Source organism: Podarcis erhardii, assembly GCF_964252035.2.
Source record: "Podarcis erhardii genome assembly, chromosome: 6".
NCBI lineage: Eukaryota > Metazoa > Chordata > Lepidosauria > Squamata > Lacertidae > Podarcis > Podarcis erhardii.
The window spans coordinates 10,326,745-10,341,790 of NC_138510.1; the positions used below are offsets into that span (position 1 = coordinate 10,326,745).

Consider the following 15,046-nt stretch of genomic DNA (forward strand, 5'->3'; position numbering starts at 1 on the left):
TCATGGACACTAGTTTAGATTCCTGCATTGCAGGGGGTAGATGATTCTGACAATCCCTTCCAACTCTACAATTATATGATTCTAAAACACAGAGCCTAGGGCTTGCTGATCAGAAGGTCAGCGGTTCGAATCCCCGCAACGGGGTGAGCTCCCATTGCTTGGTCCCTGCTCCTGCCAACCTAGCAGTTCGAAAGCATGTCAAAGTGCAAGTAGATAAATAGGTACCGCTCCAGCGGGAAGGTAAACGGTGTTTCCATGCGCTGCTCTGGTTCGCCAGAAGCGGCTTAGTCATGCTGGCCACATGAGCCGGAAGCTGTACGCTGGCTCCCTTGGCCAGTAAAGCGAGATGAGCACCGCAACCCCAGAGTCATCCACAACTGGACCTAACAGTCAGGGGTCCCTTTATCTTTACCTTTTTAAAGAGTAAATAACAACATAATAGAACATCACAAATATAGCCTAACCCATATAGTATAATTAACAAATCATCAGTATAACATTTACAAACCTTTTTCAAAATTCACAATTTTTTGAATTTTACGATACACTTCTCCAGCCAATTATTGTGCACAAAAATGCACACACTAGGGTAAAAACTTCATTAAAATGCATCTGTCAATTTCTATGACTTGCAAAGAGCTTCAAGACAATGTGGTGTAGTGGTTACAGGCCCTGGTTCAGCTACGAAGCTCATAGCCTAGGCTGCCTCACAAGTCTGTTGTGAGGGTCAGAGAGATCCATTTGTGCCACCTTAAACTCTTTGGAGGGAGATTGGGATACAAATAAAATGAAACACTAAAATCAACCAGGCAAGGCTCTTCACATTCACTACCTCTTTTTGATCACAAATCACCTACTATAAAATAAGGAAGGGTAGTCTTAGCCCTCCAGATGTTGTTGGACTTTAACTCCCATTATCCCTTGCTAACATGGTCAATGGTCATGGGTGATCCTTGGGGAATGGCCATAGCTCAGTTGTAGAACATCTGCCTTGCATGCAGATGGTCACAGGTTCAATCCTCAGCATCTCCAGGTAGGGCTAGGAATGTCTCTGGTCTGAAACCCTGGAGAGCTGCTGCCAGTCAAGTCTAGACCAGCCTTTCTCAACCTGTGGGTCCCCAGATGTTGTTGAACTACAACTCACCTAACTAGCAAGGCCAAAGCTCAGGGATGATGGGAGTTGTAGTCCAACAACATCTGGGGACCCACAGGTTGAGAACCGCTGGTCTAGGCAGTACTGAGCTAGGTGGACCAATGACCTGATTCAGTGTAAGGCAGCATCCTGTGTTCCTTTGCTGGGAGATGTCATCAAACAACATCTGGGGAGATATAGGTTCCCCAACCCTGATCTAGAACGTACCCTCGTGGACTAATGAAATTTGTGGGCTTGTCCATACCTGGTGTCCGGTGTGTCCTCAGCCCAGCCAAAAGAAATCACTGGAGCCATTGTCCCACATCTGTGCACATAGCAGCAGGAAACTGCAAGCCCTGAGTGCTGTGTTGAGTGGTCCAGCTCAGATTCGGCCCTTTTCTGTCCGTCTTCTCTGCCTATGTTTGGAGGCCGAGAGCGCCAGTTCTCTTTCCTAGAATGTCCCCCTCTTCCTTGTCTCAGCGCAAAGCTCTTTCAACAGATACTAATGTCTGCCTCAACATCTGCAGTGGTGGGCGATAGCCAAGAACGGAGGAGGACAAATGCCGGAAAACCTTGCATGGAGATCCTGCGATTGCAGGATTTCTGATTGAATTTTTGCAGACTCAGGCCTGAATAATGCTGAGGCACTGCAAAGGAGCCTCCCATCCAACACACTGAACTTGCAGATTTGCAACTTAACTGCAAAGGGTCTGGCACCGCGAGAAACTTTCCATAGGCGATGTCTTCTTTACTGGAGCAGGAGAGAGACAGAGAGGCTCGGTGTTTAAACCCGTGCATACAGAAAGGATTTGAGGGATGAATTTGCAGGTCATGTCACCCTTGCGTTATCCCACTTTGCATGAAAACTGGAATTGCCTCCTTTCAGCTGTCTGGCCAACATTATTTATTATTATTATTATTATTATTATTATTATTATTATTATTTTCCACTTTATATTTTTAAGAGGAAACCTCAAAGAGGTTCACAACACGGTTATACCATCAAATCAAACAATCCAGAATAGAACATTCACTGGGAAAAAATCAAATATAAATTATACATTGAAAGGAACATAATTGACAAGAAACTAAAACATTCTCTTTAAGATTAAAACATTACTAAAGGAAGTCAAATATAAAATGCACATTTAAAAAAGCATAAAGAGGAAAAGAAAATATTCTCATAAGCACAGAACATAAACTGTGACTGCCAGTCCTGTAACTGGTGGTTCACAGCAAACAATGGCTGTGGAAGCTCAGGCTCAGTGACCTGGGCCTGCACTAAGAGGCAGCCAATATGTCTCTTATCTTATTTCTGTTCCAAACAGACATGCTGCTGAAGGAATGGCAATGAGGTGAGAAGGTGTGCAAGCAAGTATACCTTTGCTGTTGCTGTGGCCCTGGGTCAGTACAGAGCCCCCCTACCCACAATGAGATAACCCTCCATGCCCCATGTCCTTGGCATGCACACACACACACACACCTCCATGCATGCACATGCGCCCTGGGCATGGAGAACTAATGTGCTAATGGTATCCAAGCATTCTGGGTGCTTGATGCACTTCATGCTCCCAGGAAAACAGGAAAACAGGGAGGTTTACATAGATACCGGCTGTATTTAGCTTCAGGATACCGTCCTACAACTCCAGCTCCCATCAGCCTCAGGGGCAGCAGCATCTGTGATGGTTGGAGATGTGGTCCATCCAGCAACATCTGCAGAACATCAGGTTGGGAAAGGCCAGCTTAATGATACACAAGCTGTGTGTTGTTGTTTAGTCATTTAGTTGTGTCCGACTCTTCGTGACCCCATGGACCAGAGCACACCAGGCACTCCTGTCTTCCACTGCCTCCCACAATTTGGTCAAACTCATGCTGGTAGCTTTGAGAACACTGTCCAACCATCTCATCCTCTGTCGTCCCCTTCTCCTTGTGCCCTCCATCTTTCCCAACATCAGGGTCCTTTCCAGGGAGTCTTCCCTTCTCATGAGGTGGCCAAAATATTGGAGCCTCAGATTCAGGATCTGTCCTTACAGTGAGCACTCGGGGCTGATTTCTTTAAGAATGGATAGGTTTGATCTTCTTGCAGTCCATGGGATTCTCAAGAGTCTCCTCCAGCACCATAAATCAAAAGCATCAGTTCTTCTTCAGTCAGCCTTCTTATGGTCCAGCTCTCATTTCCATACATCACTACTGGGAAAACCATGGCTTTAACTATACGGACCTTTGTTGTCAAGGTGATGTCTCTGCTTTTTAAAATGCTGTCTAGGTTTGTCATTGCTTTTCTCCCAAGAAGCAGGCGTCTTTTAATTTTGTGACTGCTGTCACCATCTGCAGTGATCATGGAGCCCAAGAAAGTAAAATCTCTCACACAAGCTGTGTAGGCCTGTGCTAAGCAAAAGGCTTCATGTTCCATTGCTGACGCTGCACAGGAACCAAGGATGTAATACAAAGTCCATTACAGTCTTGAGTTTTGCTTGGGACCAGGTATGAATATGAATATCTGAAAGCAATAACACAATGCGCAGCACTTAAAAACTATAGCAAATTAAATCGGGACATGCCATGTATTCAAAAACGAACACATTCATTTTTCATAGACAGGATAACAACCTTGGGCCACCAGCCAGTCTCTTTCCAAAATTAGCCGGGCAAAATGGTGGGCTGGAGCCAAACTGCTTTTATAGATGTTCTGATTCTTATTAGTTTTGCTCACCTAGCTATTGTAATTTTTTTATGGCTCGATTGAAGAAAGGAAGAAGTTGGATTTAACGCCATGTCGTCTTTTTGCAGTTTGACGTTGGGCAAGGGGCTTGGGATTTATTTGCCCTGTGGAATAAGGCTCAGGGGCAGTAATGGAATATTGAGGATCACAGCCCCTCTTATTTTTAAAAAAGCAAGTTTCTAGTAGTACTCATTGCTGGGGGCAGGGGTAGGGGGGTGGAGAGAGATGATGAAGACTTTCCCTGAATTCACACACCCTCCAAGTGCCCGATTTCCCAGTGACAGTCCCAGAATTACGAAAGCCAGCCCAGCTTCTGATTGGATGTCCTTAGTTCCCCCGCCAGCGCTGCCACCACCGAGCTTGGGGAGGTGGGTGTCCCAAGCGGTGGCAGCCGCAGTGGGGGGGTGATGGCCTGGGACTCAGGGTCAGACTCAGAGCCAGAGGAGTCTCAGTCCACACCGGATCATTTGCCTCAGGCAGCAGCTGAACCTAGTCTGGGGCCTGATCCTGAAGAGTCCCAGTCTACACAGGTTCCCCTGCAAGAAGCACCAGCTGGGCCAAGTCAGGGGCCTCAGCCTGCCCTGGCTCCAGATACGGGGATTACCTCGTCACCTTCAGCTGGGCCATCACTTACAGCTGCTCCACTACCAGTTGGGTCAGGAGAGGCTGAGGCAGCCTCTAGGTCTAGTAACCTAGTAACATCTCCTGAGCTGCAGAGACTGAGGTCTGAGAGAAGGAGAGACCTGAGTACTCGCAGGAGGAGTACTCGCCTTTGGATGAGACAGGGAGGTAAGTCACCGGGGGATCAGGACCGGCCGTTACCCAGAGATAAAAGGCTGCTGGACCCTGCTCCAGGTTGCGGGAGCAATGTTGCTGTTTGCCAGAACCTGCCTGTGATCCTGTGCCTGACCTTGCCTCATGTCATGCCTTGGCCCTGTCAGACTGACTCCTTGCAGAACCCTTGGATTTGGGACTGGACCTGGACTGCGCTACTCGGGTTACCCCTGGGGCCAGCACAGGGGGGCTATGAGGGAGCACCCCATTATCTCTCCATAACTGCTGCTGCTGGCCTCCTCCCTCGGGCAGCTTGTAGTGGCTGCTAAAGAGCAAGCAAGGAGAAGGAGAGGTGGTGGTTGCTGCCAGGGCCCAGCCCCGTGTGATGTGCCAGCTTTGAGGGGCAGGCAGAGGGCAGGGCCACCCTGGGAGGGAAGGAGGGAAGTAAGAGGGAGTGGGGCAGAACTCTCTCTCTATATATATATGTGTGTGTGTGTGTGTGTGTGTGCGCGCGCATGCGCTTTGGGCATCCACGTCTATTCTTGCCCATTTATAAAATTTATTTAATTGGTGTGCATTTTTCCTTTTGGAAATCTACCAAAGAATAAAATAAAATAGGAATGAAGGGGTTTTCTCAGGACGGTGGAGGGCATGTGTGCTGTGTCCCATTGGTGTAGTACAGTCATGCCTCGGGTTACAGGGCCACTTCAGGTTGCGTTTTTTCAGGTTACGCACCCGCTGAAACCCGGAAGTACCGGAACGGGTTACTTTCGGGTTTCGGCAGTTGTGCATGCAGAGAAGCACCGAATCACAACCCGCATGTGTGCAGACGCACTGCTGCGGATTGCGAACGTTGTGAGTTGCGAACGTGCATCCCGCATGGATCATGTTTGCAACCCGAGTGTCCACTGTAGTAGGGGCACACACCCCTTCTCCTCATAGGATATGCTCTGCCAGTGGGAGGGGGGCAAAAATGGGGGAGTCGAGGAGGGTCAGCAGAAGGGTGCGACAAATGTCCCTACAGTGGACTCTCGGGTTATGTCACCTTTGGGTAACATAACTTCCGGGTAGCAAATGCGGGAAACTCAGAAGTGTATACTTCCAAGTTTTGCCGCATGCGCAGAAGTGGTGCCTCATTTTGCGGACTTTTCAGGGTACCAAAGAACCCCCAGAACAAATTAAGTTCCTATCCGGAGGGTCCGCTGTATTTTCTTCTGACGAATGTTGGAGGGTATGAATTCGTATGCTGCAAATTTCCACATAGGCAGGCGGCTTCAATTCCTCTAAAGTCAGGAGTAGACGATACAAATTGATTTCTGTGGCTTGGAGAGCAGCCACCAACCACCAAAGGCCACGAAGCAGCACCTTCTGCTATCAAACTACTAAAAGGCATGCAAAGAAGAGTACTTTACTTCGCACATCCCTGGAGCGTGCTTGGAGCAATAGGTATGAAACATCCCAGTTAATCTGGGCTTGGAGCACAGCAGAGGTCATAGGAAGATCGGAATCTGGCTTATGCCATGACAGGTCATTGGTTCTTCTTCGGGCTCAGTATTATCTCTACACTGACTGGTGGGAGCTCTCCTGGGTGTCAGGGAAGGGATATTGTAGGTCCTTGCCAACAAAGCTCCATATAGTTAAAGCTATGGTTTTCCCAGTAGTGATGTATGGAAGTGAGAGCTGGACCATAAAGAAGGCTGATCGCCGAAGAATTGGTGCTTTTGAATTATGGCGCTGGAGGAGACTCTTGAGAGTCCCATGGACTGCAAGAAGATCAAACCTCTCCACTCCCTGGAAAAGACCCTGATGTTGGGAAAGATGGAGGGCACAAGGAGAAGGGGACGACAGAGGACGAGATGGTTGGACAGTCTTCTCGAAGCTACCAGCATGAATTTGACCAAACTGTGGGAGGCAGTGGAAGACAGGAGTGCCTGGCGAGCTCTGGTCCATGGGGTCATGAAGAGTCGGACACAACTAAAGGACTAAACAACAAACTGGAGATGCTGGGGACTGAACCAGGGACCATCTGCATGCAGAGCAAATGCTCTTCCACTGAGCTATGGCCCTTCCGAAAAGGTCCAGCTTGCATTAACCAGGAAGAGATCATTTGCTGTTGTGACATCCTCTCTGTGGAACCATCTCCCCTCTGAATCATAGCAGGTGCCTAGATTGATGCTGTTTTGCTCCCTGCTCAAAAAAAGCTCATCTATTCTCCCCAAGCATTTTGCTGGCAATTAATAACAGTCTGTTCTTAATTTGTTTGCTTTGGATTTCCTGCTCTCTCTCTTTTTTTTAATGGGGAATATTGCATAGGCATTGGTTTTATTGCAGTGCTAACATCGTACTGCGCACTGCGCTGTGGTTTTTAAATGGAAAGCTAAGTAAAAGTATTTTTAACTAAATAAAAATGAGAGTGGCAAAAGCATCGCCCAGGGCCCAGAGTAAGGAGGGATGTGTGCTATGGGAAGGGAGAGAGTAAACAGGGAAGCTTTGGAGGTGGTGGACCATAGGGCAAAGTTGGACAAAGGGGAAGGGAAGTCTAAGTGAATTTCTGGACTTTTTCAAAGCAGGTATGTGAGGATGAGAGATCCATCTCAAAAGATGGAGGGATGAACAAGCATGAAAATCACACTCACCCAATCCTGTGCCACCAGAACATACAGGTGGGAGAGAGAACCAGACACCAGAAGCCATGGACATCCAACAAAGGTGAACGTTGGAAAATTCAGGACGGATAAAAGAAAGCACTTTTTTTTTTTGCACAGCACATAAACTATGGAACTCGCTGCCACAGGAGCACCAACCTAGATGGCTTTAAAAGAGCATTTGACAGATTCATGGAGGGGAGGGCTATCGGCTGCTAGTCAGGATGGCTAATAGCCATGATGGCTGTTCTCCGACTGCACAATTGCAGGCAGCAGTGCTTCTGAATACCAGTTGCTGGAAACCACAGAAGGGGAGAGTCCCCTTCTGCTCAGGTGTCATCACTGAGGAGGGGTGACATTCTGCGCATTGCCTGCCCACGACTTCCACCTACCGTGAGCCACTGGGGGAAGAGGGGAGCTTTGCCTCTTTGCCGTTTTGACAGCCCTGTGCTCCCTGGCTGCTGGAGGAGGCAGGCAGAGGGTGGAGGAAAGGATAGAAGGAGGAGTTCCCTAAACTCAGGACCCAAACCCTGTAACCCCGACTTTGGACAACCCTCTCCCCAAAAAAGCTCAACAACTTTGGCCAACCCTCTCCTAAAAAAAGCTGAACAATGACAATGGGTAGATCACAGCCAGTCTTTTTATAGTGTGAGTAGATCGCTGTCCCTTGGGGTCCAACTAGATTTCAATTGGGGGCAGGTTGACAAGAAATTTTCTGCACCGGGTACCGCCTGACCTTACTACGCCACTGGCTGTATCTCAGCAGTAGGGCATCTGCTTTACAGGCAGAGAAGGTCCCTGGTTCAGTCCCTGGCATCTCCTGGTAGGGATGGTATAAACCCCTGCCTGGAAACCCCAGACAGCTGTCAGTGTAGACAGTGAGCAGCTAGATGGACCTGTCTTCATTTGAAAATGTGTTGTCATTTCTTGATGCTTTTCCTGAACCGAAACCCGCAGAGCTATACATTTCCCTGCCTGTGAACTTTATTTAAAAATTGTTTGTTTGGAGCCATGTCAGATCCCTTGTGTTTGAGAGGCCTGTTATGCCTCGGAGAGGGTTTTTTTTTACCCTTGGAGTGCCCTAATTATACAGAGCATTGATTTTACAGTGCATTCCTGGATTGATTGCTCTGCCATGCCCCTCCCACAGGAAACAGCTTGCGCAACAGCACTTTTTTGATCTCTCCAAAGTATTCCCCGAGGTGGATGAATGCCTTTTGAATCTTCTTGACTCTTGCTTTAGTACGAGCCGGGGAGGAAGATGGGAAGGGAAAGAGGTCTCGCTGCTGAAATGAACTATAACAGGGCAGGGGCAACATCTAATGGCGTTTGTGTGTGTATCAGATCATCGGGAGAAACATCACTCTGACATCCAGCAATGAGAGCAACAACAGAAAAGTCACCATCCTAAAATTTTGTGTTAAAATTAATATTCCCACAGCCTCAGTCCAGCCACCAGTTCCGCATTATGATCATCCCGAGCACGGGAGCTGGCATGGCAATTATCTTTAACAAACTAGCCAAGATCAAGACAGGGGATCTTTTGAAGCAGAATGCATGATGAAATAAAACCAAAAAAGCATTAAACGGTTAACTAAGCGGATGGTGAAGGTGATTTAGGCTTTTTTTTTTTTTTTTTACTTAAAACCAAATCTCAACAGCATATTTGAAATTAAGCAGGGGAAAGAAAAAGAAACAGAATAGACTGGTACAAAGTAGTTCCCCCATCACCTTGTTGAAAAGATGCCTCTTTCTATAGAATTAAAAATGGAAGGTCAGATAATAAAATACAGTGGGTTACAGATGCTTCAGGTTACAGACTCCACTAACCCAGAAATAGTACCTTGGGTTAAGAACTTTGCTTCAGGATGAGAACAGAAATTGCGTGGCGGAGGCGCAGCGGCAGTGGGGGGCCCCATTAGCAAAAGTGGTACCTCAGGTTAAGAACAGTTTCAGGTTAAGAACGGACCTCCAGAACAAATTAAGTTCTTAACCAGAGGTACCACTATACAGTGGTACCTTGGTTTAAGAACAGTCCTGTTTATGAACAATTTGGTTTACGAACTCTGCAAAACAGGAAGTAGGTGTCCCGGTTTGCGAACTTTACCTCGGTCTAAGAATGGAAGTTGAACAGTGGAAGGGCACTGGTGGCGGGAGGCCTCATTGGGGAAAGCGTACCTCAGTTTAAGAACAGTTTCAGTTTAAGAATGGACTTTCAGAATGGATTAAATTCATAAACCGAGGTACCACTGTATAGGATTCTTGTTGCCTGGTTGCATGGTTTTAAACCGTCCAGTTGTACTCAGGGTGAAGAGGGGTTTCTAATTTGCACTGATAATTTACACAGTGGGAACATGGAAAATATGGATGGCAAGGCACATGTTTGGAAACATACGCTGGGCTCAGGCTACCAACAGGTAAGGGCTAGCAGTTGTGGCTGTTTGGTACATTTCTGCAGCCAGGGGTGCCGGCTTGAGTAAAATAGCTCTGCCCTGTATAATCAATTGCATGATAGGGGAAAGGACACCATTTGAATGGCAATGCCCATCAACTTTGGGTGTCCCGGCCCCGTCAAATATTTTATGGGGGGGGGGCAAAGACCCCTCGGCCCATAGGAGCATGCCAGTGGAGATTTCTTTCCAATGCAACTAACAGCTAGGAGAGTACTTTTCAACAGGACCATTGTTATGTACTGAGTTGAATAGGATCCAAAATGCAGCAGTCTGATTGGTCCTAGAACAATAGGATCCAAAATTCAGCAGTCTGATTGGTCCTAGAACAATGCAGCAGTATGATTGGTCCGCAGGAGCCACCCAATCCAGCTCCAGATGGAAGTGAATCAACAACCTGATTGGCCTACAGGAGAATCCCGGAATTAGCCAATCATGTGCAGCCCTTTGTGTAAATAATGTATATAAAGCAGATACTTTGAGGGAACTTTCATTCCTCCTCACCACTATGAGCTGAATAAAGAGCATGAAATCCACTCTCGACTCCGAGTATATTTCAACCACGATGATGGGGGCAAGAGGGAAGAGCTTTAAACTCCTCCCACCATTATTCTGATCGGATTGGACCTCCCAATTAGTTCTTATTTGAAGTTTTAAGATATATGAACCATCCAGCCATGTGTATTTTGGCCTCCAGCAAAAAGCCTAGAAAGGAGTCCCAAGCCTTTGGGGAAGACTTCATAACTGAGCAGTGACTGCCAAGCTAAGTGTGATTCTAGAAAGAAAAAGTTCTATTTTAACAGAACTGTTTTCTGTACTTGAATTCCCTGGTATAATGTAACCTCCCTAAATCACCCATCCCAACAGTCTCCAGATCTGCTGTGCTTTATGCTCTTTTCTTTATTATATGCAAGCACATTTTATCTAGTAAATATTTATCAGTGGGCACCTACATTTATCCTTTAAAAATCATAATAGCAATGGCAGTAGTAGCAATAATAATCTGTAAGGCATTGGCAAATGTCAATGTGTGTTTTCCCCATATGAAATGCATTTGAGTGGGGGCACATTATGCAGAGAAAACTTGAAATCTGACTTTCAACCAGTTCTCCCTGTGGCATATCTGAGTCTTGCATGAAATGTAATTCAGAGGACAGATGCAGGCCGAGAGGCTAGTTTTTCTGATCGCAAGTGATTTACACCTATGTGCAATTACGATGAGGTTTCCTGTTAAAATGATTTACCCTTTGCCACAGCAAGATAAACAAAAGCACTGCTTAATCCATGCTAAGAGCAGTTCAAAACTCACCCATTCTGAAAATGGGCATCTTGATCATACAAAAGCAGTTTCCAGTTCGTTTTTTTAACAAGCAGGATTTGGGCAGCGTTCCATGGTTCATTCCAAGAACACAACGAAAGGGTGATGCATTCAAAAAGGAAAATCGAATCGAAACAGCTCTGGTTCATCAATTCTTTCCTGCAGTAGGAGCTTGTACTAGTGATAAAAATAAAATAAATGAAAATGAATTGTGATGTACCACCTGAAAGGAATGCTGAATCTCAAATCAGGTGATAGCAACACCTTCCAGCTGTGATTAAAGCAGACAGGTTGTGCTTTATTATGCCTGCATTCCTTAAAAGCTCCTGTGGACCGAATCACCAATATGAATGGTGAGTGGCAAGGTTGTAACTCTTCCTCTGGTCTATGCATGCCTTCCATCTGCACAAAAATTGTTATCTGGCAGGGCGAAGTGAGCTCTGGTCCGCAACACATTTTGCCTAGCAAGCCACTTTGATGGGCAGAACAGTCAGATAATCCAGCCCCTCACCTCCAATGCCAAAGTGACTTTCTGGCAAATCCAGACCCCATTCTTTCCCCCACCCCACTTCTGCCTCTCCGCCTAGCCTTTGTGCTATCAAAAACACTGCAAGAAGGATGGAGGGGGCAGAAGAGACACTTAGTCATGTGTTCGTATAGCTATCTATGTTCACTAATTGCACTAGCAGAGCCATCCAAAGACACAAGGACAGCTGGGGTGGAGGGTTCTTGAGGGTCTTCAATGAGAGCCATCTACTGGAGATGGTTGGAGCAGGTTGGGCTAGATGACATTCAATACCCCCTCCAATTCTGTGACTCAACTTAATCTAGATTGGAAGTAATAATAATAATAAATTTTATTTATACCCCGCTCTCTCCAGCCTAGACTGGGCTCAGGCTGGCTAACACCCAATATAAAAACAAATTGATTGAAATACAACTTAAAAACAAGATTAAAATACAACATTAAAACATTAAAAAACAGCCTCATTTCAATGGAAACTCAAATCAAAAACTTTTGGGGGGATGAAAACGTCAAGTCTTGGGGGACTTCCGGGTTGGCGCCATCGCTGAATGGCGGACTCCCTCTCCGAGCTCCGGAGGGAGCCTGCTTGGCAGGGGTTGGGTTCTACCGCGTCGGCGTCGCGGGGACCCTCAAAAACCATGGGCGCTGAAACGCATGGGCATGGTGACTCGGCGGGCACCGTTTGTGCCCCCCGACCCGCGAAGGAGCCTTTTTAAAGGCTACGGAGCGGGTGCCGGGGGGGTGTGGTGCTATGAGTCCTCCGCTTCCCCTACCGAGCGAAGCCGCATGCCATTTGGCGGAGAGCGCTGACTTCTTCCATTGAAAATTCGGATTAAAAGAACAACCCGTGAGTAATTGGAAACTGGACTTAAAAAAGGAAAAAAAATAAATTTTAAATTCGGAGCGAGCGGGGGAGGTGCAAAAAGGAAGTCAGTCTCCCCCCTGTCGTAGAGGATTTAAAGCAAAGGATTTAACAACTAAGATCGAGTGCTACCTAAGTTTGATAAAGCTATTAATTTCACGATGGAAAATTATAAGACTGGGCTGGAGGAGAAAAGTAGAATGTGAGCTAAAATGCAACACACACACCCCCGGGAACCGGGAGCGATCCGCGAGAGCGCCGGGAGAAGAGAAACAGAGGCTTTGACAGCTGTCAAAGGAGCTGTCAAAGCTGAAGAGTAAAAAGAGAACTTTGTTATGAGGACTTTGCCGGTTACATTTGTTACAAATTAGATATAAATTGTTTAAAACAAGGAATAACAAGTTACTTTGACTGTTGGGTGTGATCTGGAAGGAAACTGAGTTACCATAATCCCTCTAGAGGGGCTGTGGGACACTACAAGTATTGCTGGCACGGAATTTGAATTGGACTTTTTATCTCCTGGGAAACTGCAGAAATGGAACACTATTTTGTCTACAGAGGTCTCTACACTAAAGGAGACAATAGACTTATCTATTGAAGAATGGAAGGGACTTGACGTAAAGTTTTGTTCCTGAATAACAAAGCCTCTGTAGGGGATTTAGAAGCTTTTGGAATTGGAACATTTTTGCAGGAGAGCAGGAAAAGAAACTAGAGAAAAGTGAGGAGAGAGAATAATAAGAACAACATGAACAACAAGAATTGGACAAAGCTGGAAGTGGGAACATTTGGGACATCCAGATTTGAAAGGTCTAAAGAAACAAAATTGGAGTTTTTACTCTTAAATACAGAGATCTGGATGGGAAAAAATGGACCTTTTTGAGATAGAGTTTTTCCAAGATTGGACGCTCGAAATTAAAGATGATCAAAAAGACGGTAAAGACTATTAAAAAGACGGCAAAGTGGACTTGTGAAGGATTTCGGCCTAGATGTGGGATCTCCAGGATGACAACAGGCATTGATGGACATTGGGGAATGCAACCGGGAAAGGGGGGAGGGAAATTTGGAATCCAAAGGGTGTTAAATTATACTTTATTCTTGTTTCTATTTTCTTTTATTTTAATCTGTTCTGCATATTAAAGAGGGGAACTCGTGGAAGGGAGCGGGGTCGATTTTAGGGGAGGGAAAAACATTCTTAACATTGGGTTAATTGTAATAAGTTTAAAATTTGGGGTAAGAACTTGTTGAATCTATTTGAAGGAATTGGAATACAAGAGTGGGTGGGGTGGGGAAGTCCTGGAAAGATGCTAATGAAAATAAGGTTATAAAATGGATGTTTTCTTTCTTTTCTTTTTTTTTGTTATATTTGAAAATGTTCAATAAATATTATTAAAAAAGAAAAAAGAAAACGTCAAGTCTTCACCAAGGTTAACTCTCCAGACTGGTCCTACATGGGCCAGAAAAAAGCCAGGGAAGTCCCCAAATAGGAGTTCCATCACAGGAAGAGAAAGGGAAAAAGAAGAGGGGGAGGGAATCAAATTGATTCCAAGTCAAAGGCCAGGCAGAACAACTCTGCCTTACAAGCCCTGCAGAAAGAAATCAGATCCTGCAGGACCCTGGTCTCATGAGACAGAGCATTCCATCAGGCCGGGGCCAGTGTTGAAAAGGCCCTGGCTTTGGTTGAGGCTAATCTGACTTCCTTAGGGTCTGGGACCTCTAGGGCGTTGCTATTTATGGACCTTAAGGTCCTCTGTGGGGCATACCGGGTGAGGCAGTCCCATAGGTACGAGGGTCCTAGGTACCTAAGTAGGGATCAGCTTGTTCATACATTGCACTGCACCCAAGTATGAGCTGCCTCTACACACATGCAAGTGCTTGTGTGAAGTTTTGTGCCAATTTCTCCTAGCATGCATATTTCAGTATGTCATTTTTTCCTAATAGGAACGTTCACAGAACAAATTTCTCTAATATAACACATTTTCATGAATTCATGCAATTTCGTGAATGTATATGCATTTTCATGTACATATTACTTGCCTGGAGAACTGCATTGCGAAGTTCGGAGAAGTGCAAATTTCAAAGAATGACCGGGCTTCAGTTTTCATACTGTTTTCAAAAGTGTGAATCAGGTGGGCTCTGCTGTAAAGCTGAAATGACACACATCACACTGAAAGCACAATTGTCAGGGGCAATGTCCGCAGGCTGTGAACATGGAGCAGAGACCCCATGCACTTAAAGCACATCCAATGCACAATTAAATAACATTCCTTCCCCAAAAGAATTCTGGGAACTGTAGTTTCTCCCTCAGCAAGCTGCAATTCTTATCCCCCTTAAGAAACTACATTTCCCAGGATTCTTTGGAGAAAGGCACATGTTCTAAATGTGTGTTGGATGTGCTTTAAGGGCTTTATCGGGAGTGGGCGCCCTCCCTGTGGAACGCCCTCCCTTCAGATGTCAAGAATTACACTACTTTTAGAAGACATCTGAAGGCAGCCCTGTACTTGGAGGTTTTTAACGCAGATGGGTGGGGTATTATTATTATTATTATTATTATTATTATTATTATTAGGATCTGCCCTATTAACCTATATGGGGAGGGAATGAGTAAAGAGTCCAGTAC

At 45.8% G+C, this 15,046-nt stretch overlaps 1 long non-coding RNA gene across 1 annotated transcript in view; it reads right to left on the reverse strand.

The window, feature by feature from the left end:
• Positions 1-15,046, reverse strand: part of LOC309345225 — a 284,561-nt gene that overhangs the window by 134,497 nt on the left and 135,018 nt on the right. The window contains exon 2 of the long non-coding RNA XR_014158115.1: positions 2,964-3,022. This is a non-coding gene — a long non-coding RNA (uncharacterized lncRNA). The remainder of the gene's footprint in view (positions 1-2,963; positions 3,023-15,046) is intronic.